The sequence below is a fragment of the Trachurus trachurus genome, assembly GCF_905171665.1.
Source record: "Trachurus trachurus genome assembly, chromosome: 4".
NCBI lineage: Eukaryota > Metazoa > Chordata > Actinopteri > Carangiformes > Carangidae > Trachurus > Trachurus trachurus.
In genome coordinates this window covers 18746203-18759910 of record NC_139898.1, presented here as the reverse complement: position 1 = coordinate 18759910, position 13708 = coordinate 18746203, and the positions used below count along the sequence as shown (strand labels likewise).

General features: G+C 40.2%; 1 long non-coding RNA gene across 1 annotated transcript in view; it reads right to left on the bottom strand.

Annotated features, from left to right (window-relative positions):
• Nucleotides 1-13708, bottom strand: part of LOC310985226 — a 70352-nt gene that overhangs the window by 29602 nt on the left and 27042 nt on the right. Inside the window, exon 4 of the long non-coding RNA XR_014595355.1 lies at nt 5682-5873. This is a non-coding gene — a long non-coding RNA (uncharacterized lncRNA). The remainder of the gene's footprint in view (nt 1-5681; nt 5874-13708) is intronic.

Genomic DNA, 13708 nt, shown 5'->3' with positions numbered 1-13708 from the left:
CAGGTCTGCTGTCATGACTGTTCTAAGTGAAGCCAAATGATTGAAATAGCACAAAAGTAACAGTGAACAACTTGACAAGTTTACTGTGGCTGCACTGCCTTAGAAATAAATAGGTATAATCTCACAGACACCATGATATCTGTTAAAACACAGGACGCAGACGAGCACAAGCAGCATCGGTATAAATATAGTAATCTGCAGTGATTGCCTTGACAAACTTAACAATGGCACAGGTAAAAAATCTGCCAATATCGGGTGCCAGAGAAAATTCACTCTGTTACAGCAAACACTTGCTCATTGGTTCTTGACGACAGTCTGCTTTTCTCACCTTACGTATCACACCCAGGCTCTCCATCCCTGGAGTGACAAAGCTGAGCAGACTGTGTTAAATAAGTGCTTTATATGACTGTCATGGATTCAGAGAGCACCCATCAACTGACAGCAACACCTTTTACAGAAATGAAAGAATTTGGAGAATGTTCTGTGTATGTTTCCCTACATTCACATGCTGCTATTCTGGAAATTGAAACAGCATGTTTACCAACACAAGCAGCATGGAATCATGGGTCGTTTCATTGTTGCTCTCACAGTCAGACCAACACTTTGGTCCAAAGTGAAACAACTACACAATGGAGTGCCATGCAATTTTATAGGGACACACAGTGCACCAAGAGATGAATCCTCGTAACTTTTCTGATCCCCAGAATTTTTCTCTTGTGCCAATGACATTGGCATTTTCTGAGTGAAATGTCTCCACAACTATTAGATATATTGCTGTTAGATTTGGTTCAGAAATGAGTCTTGGAATTTACAGTAATTACTTGTACATACACCCTGACACTGAACACCATCCACAGATCAAAATGTCACTTTGTCTGAAACTTAACCTCTTCAATAGCAATTATCAGAATGCTAACATGTAAATGTCATACTAATAAGCACATTAACAAATGTGAAATTTTGACATTTTAGCCTCCTGGTAAGAGCATTTTGCGAAGAGTAGCACTGTCTTACAGTGCTTACAGGTTTTGGCTATCACTAAAACAAAATGGATAGCAAAAGTAATGTTGGAAATTAGCATGTCTAGTCCCCAGTGTTACAGAGCTCCTAAGTGCACTGCCAAACAAAGACACACACATACAAAACAAAGGCAGTTGGTCACTTCCTGGTACAATAGAGCGCATTACACCAAAAATCAATTCTAAGTAATGAGACTACCAGGCTGAACCCTCAGGAAAACGTTCCTGACTGGTCTGACTGTAGGTTTAGCTTCAACGTACAGCAAAGGTTAATTCTGTGGCTTACTGTGCACATATTACAAAAAAATGAAACTCACTAAAAGGCAATAATCATGTTGTGCAGTCATGTTTAGGATTAATGGTCTTGTTACTAATAGGCTTGGTGGAGAAGCCCACTCTCTGCTTGTCTTAATTCATAGTTCCTTCAGGCAAACATAATGTGCCTGCACTGAATCCTGTAAGATCTTGCAAGTAATGTGTGTATGCAGGCCTAAACTGAATAATTGAATGTTTACCTTCTAATCCACAACTCTAATCCAAACATTTCAGGAACTACATCTATTGTGTGTTTGGTTTCAAGCTTGTACCACTTATGTTGCTGTCCTCATTATCTAAAGCACATTTTCTTGAGGTGGCTTTTAGATGGATATTTTGTACTGGAAGATGTTTAAGTATCTTTTGAGTTACTGGATGAAAGAACAGAGAGTTATCCAACTCCTTGTCACTTTGGTTTAGTGTTTGCATCAAGATGCAGTAATTTGGTTTGGAAGTTTTTAACTGTTCTTGTAGTTTTGGCCTAGGAATGGTGTCAGTCGGTGGATCCACCTCTTTTGTCTGGACCGAAATATCGAAATGAAATGTCGTTACAGAAAGGTGTATTTCCTAGTTCCTATCAGAGATCATCCCTCAAAAATCATTTGGCTGATGTTAGAAATCATTCAGTACAACAAATTCCACAGATGTGGCCCAAGCATAGAAAAGCGAACAATGGAATTTAAGAGACACACACTAAGATTATATTATGAATATATTATTGGATACAGTACAAGCCAAACACGTTCAACTGATTTGTTTCCTGCTGCAAATACAAAGCTTGCCAGTCAGAAGGCAGGTGGACTGACATTCACTGAAGACAGAGGTAATTATTGTTGCCTATTTATAGATCTTTCCAGGGCTTTTAATACTGTTGATTACACTATGCACTGACAGAGATTACTTGGCACAGAAGCTGTAGTCTGTAAATGATGACAGGCTCATTTTGATGTTTTTGCTTCATAGATTTCTATCAGTCATCAAAGGAGCTCAAGATATCTGTGCTTTGTTCTTTTCTTTTAACCATTTATATTGTTAATTTATGTCACAATGTGACAGTGTTAATCTTTGACAATAAACTGATGATGCTGTTACTTAGTGTTGCTAATGATGCTGGTGCTATTTGAACTTTCCAAGCAGCTTTTCATGCTCTATAAGATTCTTTATTTTAGTTCAAGCTTGTTTGCATTGCTGAGGAAACTTAATCTTTGATTTGCATTTAACAATGGAAGATATTTAGGAATTTAGAAGGGTTGGTTTTCCTTTAAAGCCGAAGCTCATTATTTTTCTCAAATCTTATACTGAATTCTGAACAAATGGATAATTTACACACTGATTTATGCAGTCATTGAAACACTAATTTAGACAAATTAAAACTAATTTTGTTTCTATGCACAGATTTTGCAATATGCCCAACATGCAATCGTATCACCCTTGATCCATTACCAGCCCCAGGCCCCTACACAGACTGGGATTCTGTATGTGGTAAAGCACATCGAGGGTGGAGCTTGGAGAGACGAAAGAGATAAATAACAACCTCCCAATGTTCAAATGACGCAAACAGTTAGATAAAAAAGATCCTGAAAGCACTTGATACCCCTACTCTGACATTCTTAAAATGCAGGATCAAATAAAGACGGGTGGAAAAGATGATTGGATGCAATGGGGCTTAAAAGGAAAAAGTAATGGAAACCAAAGTGTTTCTTGAACTGGGCCCACTCTCTCACAGTGCCAGACAACTGGATTATCAATTGACTTATCTGTGGGTAAGAGAGAGACTGCATCAAAGTCATGTGGAATGGACAAGTTTTTTGAAAAGTTTAAGGCGCTTGCCCTTCCATATGCCAATATAACTGATATAACTACCACGGATGAGGGTGACCATTGCATTAGTTATCATGATTCAAAAATACGCTAATGCTTTCTTCTGACTGTAATACAGAGGTATAAGTGACTGTCAATTCAAAGGGACAGATTTGCTGTTGTGCAAATTAAGTTTATATCCTGAGATCTGTCTGAGTATTGACAGCGTGGGCAGTATACAGGAAGATGGGATTAAGATGAAAAGTAATCAGTCATCTGCATACAGAGACATTTTATGTTCAACTGCCTTCTTTGCAGTGGCTGTTAGAGGGGGCCAAAAGGGCACCCTTGACAAGTTATCTTTTGAAGGATCCTTGCTGCAGTTGGTTCTCTATCATATATTTTAATTTGTGTGATTTGATTCTTCACAACTTGTTGGCCAACATTCTAGCAGACTCGTAAGACAGAAACAGATTAAGAGATGTTTGTGGACAAATCAGCAAAAAGGAATCAGCTTTTTTTTTTTTTGTGTCAAAAATGGACCCTATGGACCTGCTCATTTTGAGGTGGTAAAACGGATTTTGCAGGATTTCCATTCAGTTCCTTGAATACTATAAATGACCATCCTTTGACTTAAAGCAGAAGTAAGTGATATATTTGTGTTAATATAAGTCTTAAATAGTTATATCTTCCAACAGCAATCACTTACATAGAGTGTTTGGACTGAAACACGGGTCTCTCAGTCCCTCTGCTCTGCTCTGAGCCGAAGAGAAAACATTTATCGTATCCTACAGTTTTTATCCAATGAGGAGAGAGAACGGCATGCAGGGCTGTGTGTGCAGCCAAGGAACGCCGTGAATGTGGTGACGTAGGGACGAGGACTGTTATGGTGCGTTCAAGGAAACTCGTATTTTTCCGACCGTGAAGTCGTACCAGTTCGATCTGGTACGAGTTCACCGGTCGGAAGTTACGAGTGGCCGTTATAGTGACTTTCACCGGTAAAACAGGTCGGAAAAACACGAGTGGGTTGCCTGAAACGCTACAAAGTCGTAACTTGTGACTTGAAGCTGTAATTTACTATTTCAAAAGCCTGCCTGGAATGCAGCATTAGCGAAAACGACCGGACCACTCACTTCTGCTTTAATGCTAAACTGACTTGTAGCATTCTTGGGCAGGCATACTAATGGAGATTTTACACACCCATCTATGTGCCTTTATCAATTTTCCATTTATTATAGGGTCATACTGTAATAATAAAGTGCATGTGGATAAAATGAATATTACAGTATTAGCACTCATATCTATCTAGCAATTATAATCTATTTTTAACAGTTTATTTTCTCATGTTCTGTTCTGCAATATAAGTGTCAGACTAAATGCGCTTTACAAAAGATAGTATGTGCTACTAACCTCAAGAAAAACATAACAAGATGTAGCCTTGATAAAATAAATAAATAAATAAAAATCAATATGATTCAATATTTTTTTTATAAAGCAATAACAAATACTATTCCAAAGAGAAACCCCAGCTAGTCTATTCAACTATTAAGTAAAATGTAAAAAAGTTGAAGGGACATTGGGCATTTTCTTGTTTATAACGTTAAGCTCTCCACTGATGGCCCCAGCTGACCAGAGGTTATGTCCCTTCATCGGATGTCAACACTGATTGTGGCCACGTGCTGAATCTCATTCAATTGTTTCATACCTGCTGCTACAAAGCTGAATGATTATATTTATTTTCCCCTTGGATGTTCTATTGTTACTTTGCTGTGCACCTAGTTCTCCTCAAGCTTAATGCTGTGTCTTGTACATGCCTGTACAGCACAGTGCCCCTTTGTTCTCTGTGAATTAATACTTGCTGTTACACTGCTAATCTATAGAGACAGATTTAAAGTGTTCCTTCCTTTGATCCAAAGTTTTCATTATGATGCAACATGGAAATTTCTGTGCAACCCCTAAGATCTGAACAGATTTCATAAGGGAAATTGCCAGGAGGGGTAGGAAAATGTGATTATTTCGACCAATTTCTGGGTTTCTCTGTAATGGTATGTAGAACTTGCTTGTGGGTACAAAAATGAGGATAATGTGCTGTAACTGTGGGCAGCAAACTTGATTTTCACATTTCAGCTGCATCACAATTAATGCAACAAACTGGATGAAGCCTAGTAGAAGGCTGATGCATAAGGCTCCAGCCACCAGACCGTCCAATATTCAAACACTTTGTCTAAGAAGATTACCCTCTCCAGTCTCTTGGAATAGTTCATGCATTACAATGTCACTTGATTGATACATGAGGAACATGTACATAAAGTTTGTACCTCGCTCAGAGTATTTCACCACAGCATTACAACCGTGACCTCCATTTAACATGGCTATATCACGCATTACTTTCCAGCCTTTACACAACCCCACTCCTTCCCCAGCCACTTCATGTGAGCAGAGAAAAGGCTGAAATGGAATTTGGTGTACTTGTGTCCTTCAGTGAACACTCTTCCCAGGAGGCTCAATATTTGGAGGATAAAAAAGTGGTGAAAATGGATTAATTACCTCGGTCACTTTCCACTCGCAGCCCGGGGGAGTTGCTGCAGGACTGAAGGATTCACCTAGACTCCCACCGCTCCTTCCATCTGCCATGTCACACCTACGGTTCACAGCCAGAGCACTGCAGCTCCTCCAGCCCACAGGGCACAGGGGCAAATTGGAAATACCTGGCTTGGCACAGGATGCAAGGAGGAAAGTCTAGGAGCAAAACAAAGGTGAGGGTTAAGGGTCACGTGCAGAGAGGGGTGAGGTTAAAGTGGTTTGACAAGAGCTTTGAAGCTTAGCAATGTGTGTGTGTGTTTGCTGCTTCCCGTGAAAGCACCACAGGGTTTGTTATATCTTTGGCAGTAAGCTCTCCACCAGAATGAATGTCAGCGTGGCAATGCAATGTCCTCCCGCCTTACTGAGGCTTGTCATTCACACAGTGGGCTTTTTCCCCCCCTGTGATAACACACTTCATTCTTTTTTCTCTGCTTCTACAGGGGTTTTCAACACATGTCTCTCATGAGTGAAGTATATTGATGGACATTCAAGTGTTCTCGCACCAATGCCCCTGCAGCGTCCCACATTGGCACTGACCTGAAAAGAGAGAAGAGCACCTAGCAATGTGACCAATGCTGGAAGAATTCAGCACACCATAGCCTTGTCATGCTCTACAGCCACAGAGAATCCTCAAAGGAACCCAATCACTACTTTGTAAATCTACATTTTACAGTGCAACTGTTGGAGAGACATTATATAACCTGTGATTTGCTTGAATAACTGTGGCCCAAGGTTTTGCTGTGTGTAAAACTGATTGAGTACAAATTACTGCAAGAATGTGCAACTTGTAAGCGTGAATATGACATAATCATGGTTGAAAGAATGAAATCATATTTTGCACACAGCAATGTCTTCAAAGTCACATTCCAAATTTGTGCCATAAACAACCTCTCAACTACATTTGCAACAGTTGAGGTAAAGAAAGCCACAAGGCATAAGGCCAAGGTTGGTAATTCAGCCTTGCATGTGAAGTTGAATTGAGGCTAAAGCACAAACTAAGTTTCAGATAAAATTGTGTTGGTTAGATTTTAAAGGCTTGTTGGCTTATCTTACAATATACTACCATCTAAAATGCACTTTTTGCCAATGCCCTTTGTTGTTTGCCAGATATGATATTCTCATATTGTATCTATTTTTTTCCAGTTTCAAAATAGTTTTTATACATTTTAATTTCTATTAAAAAGGCTAAAGGGACTCTAGATGTACCAAGAAATCAGCACCATCAATCTTTAAAAGATAATTCTGCCCTGTTAAGTACAATTATAAAGTCCAATCTTCCAGACAGAGATGAGGGAGCTAGAGAGTAAGGTAACTAATTAAAAAGTAATAATCACAAGTGAATAGATTTGAATAATAATGTCAATGGTTCCCTTGTAGCAGTGCATTGTCCCTTGTAGGGCGGCCTACTTCCCATGGATGTAAAAGAGCAAAAGGTCATGATGTTACTTTTGAAAAGCAGACTGTCAGTGTCTGTGGTGAATCATAGCACTATTAATCTCCTTTATATGCTGTTTATTATGACCATTTTCTGCTCTGCGATGAAAGAAATGCCATTGAATGCACTTTTTTTTTTAAGAAATGGGGAGGCAGAGCTAAACACCGCCCCAAATGCACTTTTAACACACCACATATGCACAGAAATGAATATATGTGTGGGAGGGAAGATGGAGTTAAGAGATATTTTTGTGTCTTATTCTAAGGGCGCGAAAAGAATGACTTTTGTTGCAGATCAATATTAACTCTGGTGAGAATTTCATGGTGTTTTAACCACTGCAAAGGTAAAGTCTCCATCATGTCCATACTGTGGGAAAAAGGCCTCCCCTTTCAGGGGAACTCTTAAAATGGAGCCTCCAGGCAGACTTTGTCAATCGAGCGGTTTGAGTGTTGCCCTCACCACAGGCAGAAATCAACTCTGACACACTCTGGCTGCAGCACTGGCTCCTGCTCCCCATGACTGTTTGCGGCAGACGGCAAGAGCTTTTGGATCACTGGGGCATCATATTAAAGAAAAGGACACAGCAGGTTGTTTGTCTAGCAGCAAACCAGTGGTGTTTCAGTGATGTTACAATATGTGGTGTTAGAGCAGGCGCTGCTGATGATTTATTGATATTTATTTGTTAAAGGAACAATACTGATTTAGTTAAATTATTGATAGTTTTGTCCATGAATAAAATATTCTGACATGGTACTGTAACTCGAAGCAACAATCATGTCAAAGTTACATATGAAACTAAATGTAGAATTAAGCTTCTTTTAGCCCAAATATAATTATGATTTACAGTGTTATTTTCCTTTGGGTTAACATTTCATCTTGCTGTGATGGCCAATCCATCCACCCATTGTCTATAATGCTTTTCAGTGTAGCCAATCTAAGCTGCTATTGGATGACGGCGGGGTAAAGCCTGGACAGGTCATCAGTCTGTCAGAGGGCCAACATACAGAAACAAACAACACAGACTCACATTCACACTCACACACTAATTTAGAGCCACCGATCAACCGAGTGTGCATGTCTTTGGATTGTGGGAGGAAGCTGGAGAACTCATATACAGGGATAGACCTGTCACAATTGTTACATAATCGCCTGATCGCAATTTGATCATAATTATTTGTACAGCAATGAATCGTCAACTAAAAGTTCATGATTGTGACAGCTCTACACAGGGAGAACATGCAAACTCCACTGAGAAAGGCCTTGTCCATGGGAATTTAACCCAGAACCTTCACCTTCTTGCTGAAAGGTGAGGTTTCTATTAATTATAAGACCACTGTGCCACCCTTTAATTGCCCATTAATGTAAAATTCAACACAAAAAGCAACTCTAATGTGTCCTTCCAGGTGGTTCTTTCCAGCTATACACCTGTCCACATCACAGTCAGCATCAATACAACATGGACATAGTTGTCATTAGCTCTCATCGCTGGCATGCATCCTGGCAACTGTCAAGACAGGAAGTAGATGCAGAACGTCTCACTTCAAAACATCAAAACGGGCAAAACTGGATGAGTTGCAAGGACAAATGTGCTTGGATAAAGTTGATAATCTTTTGGTGGAGTTTGGGTGCTGACCAGGCAGTTTTCACATGAAGACTCAGTACACAGCAGATTACTGATATGGCACGAGATATTGAAGAAACATTGAAATTTCCAGTTTTTCTCTCTGGCCTGTGATGAAATAACAGGCATAACAAATACAACCCAACCAGCCATTTTTGTGCTTGGGATTACTGCCAAGTTTGATGCAAGGGAGGAATTGCTGTCTTTTCATGCCACGCATGGCACCACCAATGGTGAGGATTAGTTTTAGCAAGTTTTGGCTATGAACACATTTGAACTACTATTTGAAAAGTTAAGTGGCCTTACCACAGATGGAGCCTGCAATGGGGATTAACTGCATGGGCGAAAAAAGAAACGAGTCATCTGTCATGTACAGTAATGTGATGACTGTCATTTCCAGCACACATTTCATTAAAGGCAGAGAGCTAAACAGACACCTGAGTACAGACATCTGGCTTACCATTGTCAGGTACAATGGCTGAGTCACACAAATACGGTCACATGGTTTCAAAAACTGAGGGACAAAGTAAAACAATTTATGGAGATAAGGGGGGAAAGCGTGGGGGGGCTGTCGTGGAAGTCAGTGATAGCAAGTGGCTGTGTGATTTGGCCTTCATGGTGGACATTACCGAGTACCGCTCAAAGCCGGACGTCAAGCTCCAAGGTCCCAACCAGCTTCTCAGCTCCCTGCTTTCAAATGTCAGATCATTTCATGCAAAATTAAAGTGCAAATAGGAGGCAGAGGCACAGTGCATTTCTTAGCCTGAGAGAACAAAAGCCTGCTATGACAACAGAATATGCTGGTGAGTGTGCAAAACTCCTTCAGGCATTTGGCGAGAGGTTCCAGGACATGAAAAATAAACAAAAGGGACTGAACATATTTTCTACATCGTTTCATGTGGAACAAGCTGATGTGGCTGACAACCTACAACATGGAATCATTGAGCTGCAAAGCAGTGACGAGCTCAGAGCTAGCAACAACACAAACCTCCTCCTGCTGGAGCTCTGTAAACTGTGTGTATGTCCACAGGATATTCCCATTCTGAGGAGACATGCACTGAAGTTTGCATCTGTGTTTGGGACAACCTATTGCTGTGAGCATCTCTTGTCAAAACTCACTCATGCAAAGACACATTTCAACTCAAGAGTGAGTGGCTGACCCATACCTGGAAAGACAGCTGTGGTTGTGGCATTATCAATACTACCATCTGACATCAAACGTCTCACCAAATAGAAGCAGTTCCAATCGTTTTACTAAAGAGGTTAGTTTGATTTATGTCTTCAATAACTTCATACAGTATGAACCTCAAAGGATGTTATAAAAAACGGAAATGGCCCATGATGGTGAAAAGGTTTCCACCCCTGCAGTAGCTGGTGGGAAGCTGGGGCCATCACATTCACTGCATGAAAATTGAGCTATTAGCTGGGTAGCAGCTGTCAAAAGCTCCTAAATAAATCTTCAGCTAAATGCTGCAATATTTTCAATATTTTATGCTTATAGTCTCTGTAAATCTGGATCTCCAGAGCTTTTAAAACCAACCAGGAGGCAAAAAGCTTCATCTCAGACTTGAACATAACACGTGCAGCCAAAGTGTGAGCTGACAGCTGTCAGCATCATCGTTTAAGGGGCTCTCAGGTAATTTTAGCTGGGATTAGTGTGTAGTTGCCTTAGCATAGCATTGCATTAGCATTCATTTTGAGAATAATTTATAATATTAGATACACTGCTGATATACAGTAGGATATCAATATAATATGCTGGGATAATAACTTGATGGTAAACATAAACCGCATGACTTGACTTTCAAGTGATGCAAAGAATAATGTGTGCTTCTAGATGAAAAATATTTATGATAATATTGTTTATGTACATATAATTTTGCTCTAATGACTTGAATCAAAAAAAACATTAAGGTGATACAAATCTCTATACAAAGATTTCTTCAACATAAACATTATGTATACAAGCATCCTAATATTTATAAGAGGTAACAGCTCGTATGAGAGCGTAGTTGTAGGTCCATAGATGGATGACTAACTGGATTATAAAGCTGGCCTTTTGAATTTTTTTTCTAAATTGAGCACAATGTCTTAAAATGCAAATACATGCTCCATGCATGAAAAGTGAGAGGAATAAATTTCCCCACCATGAAAGGATTACTTGAAGCAGACACGGCTAGAACCGGGCCGCAGTTTGTCATTTAAATACAGTACAGAAGAAAAGGAGGGCATTGGGATTCAGGTGGTGGATGGTCAGACCACAAATAAAATGTTGCAGCCTTGTAACTTTCAAAGTTTTGGGGAGCTTGGATATAACTAAGTCATGTTGTTTGTCTGAAAATGTTCCAAATGTGTTGTGTTTATTTTTTTTATCACTGAATATCAACCTTCCTTTTCAAATTATAAGCATATGACTCACTGTTTTTAGCGTTGTGTTGCGGTGGAGATGTGGCTGTCAAAACTGATATAGCCTACTGGTGAAATTAAAACAAATCTACTTGTTTGTGTTATTAACAGTCACATCCATTACAGGTCTGAATACAGGAAATATCAACTGTGCCTTTGCAAAAGAAAAAAATGCCACAACTGCATGTAAATTATCAAAACCATCTTTCAGATAAATCAGATATTGGACTCGCTGGTAAGCACTGGATATCAGTGAAAATATGATAAGACATTTCATGAGGTAACTTGTTTTTGTGGAGGAGGATTTTGTAAATGCTCTTTTGGGACAGTAAATATAAACACATCAATATTCTTGGAAAAAATAAAATAAAGATATTGATATGTTAATGTGGAGATGTACATTCTCAGCTTTGAAATGTTGTTGGAAATAAGCCTCTGGAGACCTGAAAATAGTTTGAGTGATCATGGGGTGATACAGATAATGCTGTCTCAGCTATCATAAAAATGTGTCGGGCTTGTTGTTTGGGGGAAAAATATGCCTGTTTGAGTGCACCACAGCATTTATATCAGAGCTCTATCCCCCCAAGCACAATAATGTAAAATGTTATGCAGGCCAATGGAAGCTAAAAGATGTCTCCATGTATAGTACATTCTTTGCAAATCCATTACACTGAGGAACACCTCGCACTTTATTAAATTACAGTTTACATTTTCCGTCTTAGCGGGCAAATGTTGCTTACTTCTGAGTGGTTTCACTATAGTGTGCTGGGATGAAAAAAAAACAATATCTATACTGACAGTCAATATAAACACTGGGGCTAAAAATATCACAAACACTGAATGTGACATACAAGAGATAGATATGAAGGCAAGAGACAGAGAGAGGGACACATAAAGAATAGACAGATAAAGAATCTGCCTCTGGCATAATAACTGTATGTACACTGTTAACATCCCTATCATCCTTACAGTGAACTCAAAGAGATAAGATGCCATTAGAGAAGGAATCAGCTCTGCATAAGGATGTGGATGTCAAAATATGCCGCTGTGGTGCAGAAACAGCAGGTTGAGTAGTTATGCTCTCTGCAAAAAGCCTCAGTGTATGTTGATTTCAAAGAGCAGTCGCCCCCTTTGTGCTGCAGCGGTGGAGACACTGAACCTGTATTTTCTCCATCTCTGCACCCCGTGGCAGTGTTAAATTCAATGTTTCCGCTCTTATACCCCATCTGGCAAGAGCATGGTTTTGTTTTTGAAAGACTGGGTCAAGGCAGGGGTATCTTAAGATCCCCTCCGCTTAAACAAGGGGGCCTAAGCGTTTTACAGACAGATCCCCAAACCGGGGTAAATGATCAGTAGCGGCAGCGCTGTGCTTCCTGCATAAACAAGGGCCCCCCCTTGTCAGACGTTTTTACAGTTCAAATCTTGCACTTGTCAAGACAGACACAGTTTGATTAAACTTGTCAACGCTCCTCATCTCCTACGTCTTCCGACATGGTGGCGGGTGCAATCACCCTAAAGGAAGCATCCGTGGCTGTCCGTCGCTGCCGCTCACCTTGGGTCACTCTCATAGCACTGTGCTTTGTTCTCCCCCTGCCATACAGCTAACCTCAGCAGCACTGGAAACACGGCATTATCATATTATTTATGAGGGCTGGCCTTCCGGGATGCAACTCGAGCAGGAATACCAATTGAGCTCTCCTGCTGTCCTTACTCCCAGGCCTGCCTCCTGGGCTAAGCATTTGCGCTTGTCCTCCCCGGGTAGTGTTATCTTCAAGATGAGGTTCAGTGGCTGCCATTTAAGCAGACAGCATGCACACACACTGTATAGGTGCCTTCGTCAAGGCCTTGTATTTGCAACAACAAACAATGCAAAAGGAGAACAATACATAACTCTGAGTTTTGTGTTTGAGATGGTCTTGCACCTGACAATTCCCAGTTCGTTAGCGTTAATATGAGGATTTGGTTAATGTGCCTGAGCTCCTCGGTAGCTCCCTGGTGGCAGCGCAGGGATATGATCCACTGTCTGTCTTGACTACAGACAATCCGCCAATCTGTTCAGTGGGATGTGAAACACAGGGCTTTTCTCAGTGTTTGGACTGACAGATTAGATTGTTAGCAGAAAGTCATTATTTCCAGAAAGCACACTAATCTCCAGTAGCTGTCTGAAACACAGACCTTTACTGGGCCTCCAGCCACGAGATACTGTTTCAGAATTCACGTTTTTGAATGGAAGTAGCAAATGCGACTGACATAACGTCAATATTTGAGTCACATCTAACAGCAGGACTCAGGTAACTCCATTAGTGATTAATGCCCCCTGGCTTTCTGTTGGAAGTGGCTGATGATGAGCCTGGGTCTGCATTTGATTTCTTTATGCTTTAACAGACTGCATCAGACTACCTCCTCTCCAAAACACTTCAACACTGACTTTATTAGACTCTAACACTTCTAATTAAAAATACAGCCATTTCTTTATCTCGGATGTGCAAATATTACAAATGCATTCACTTTGAAATTTCCTCTGTCTCA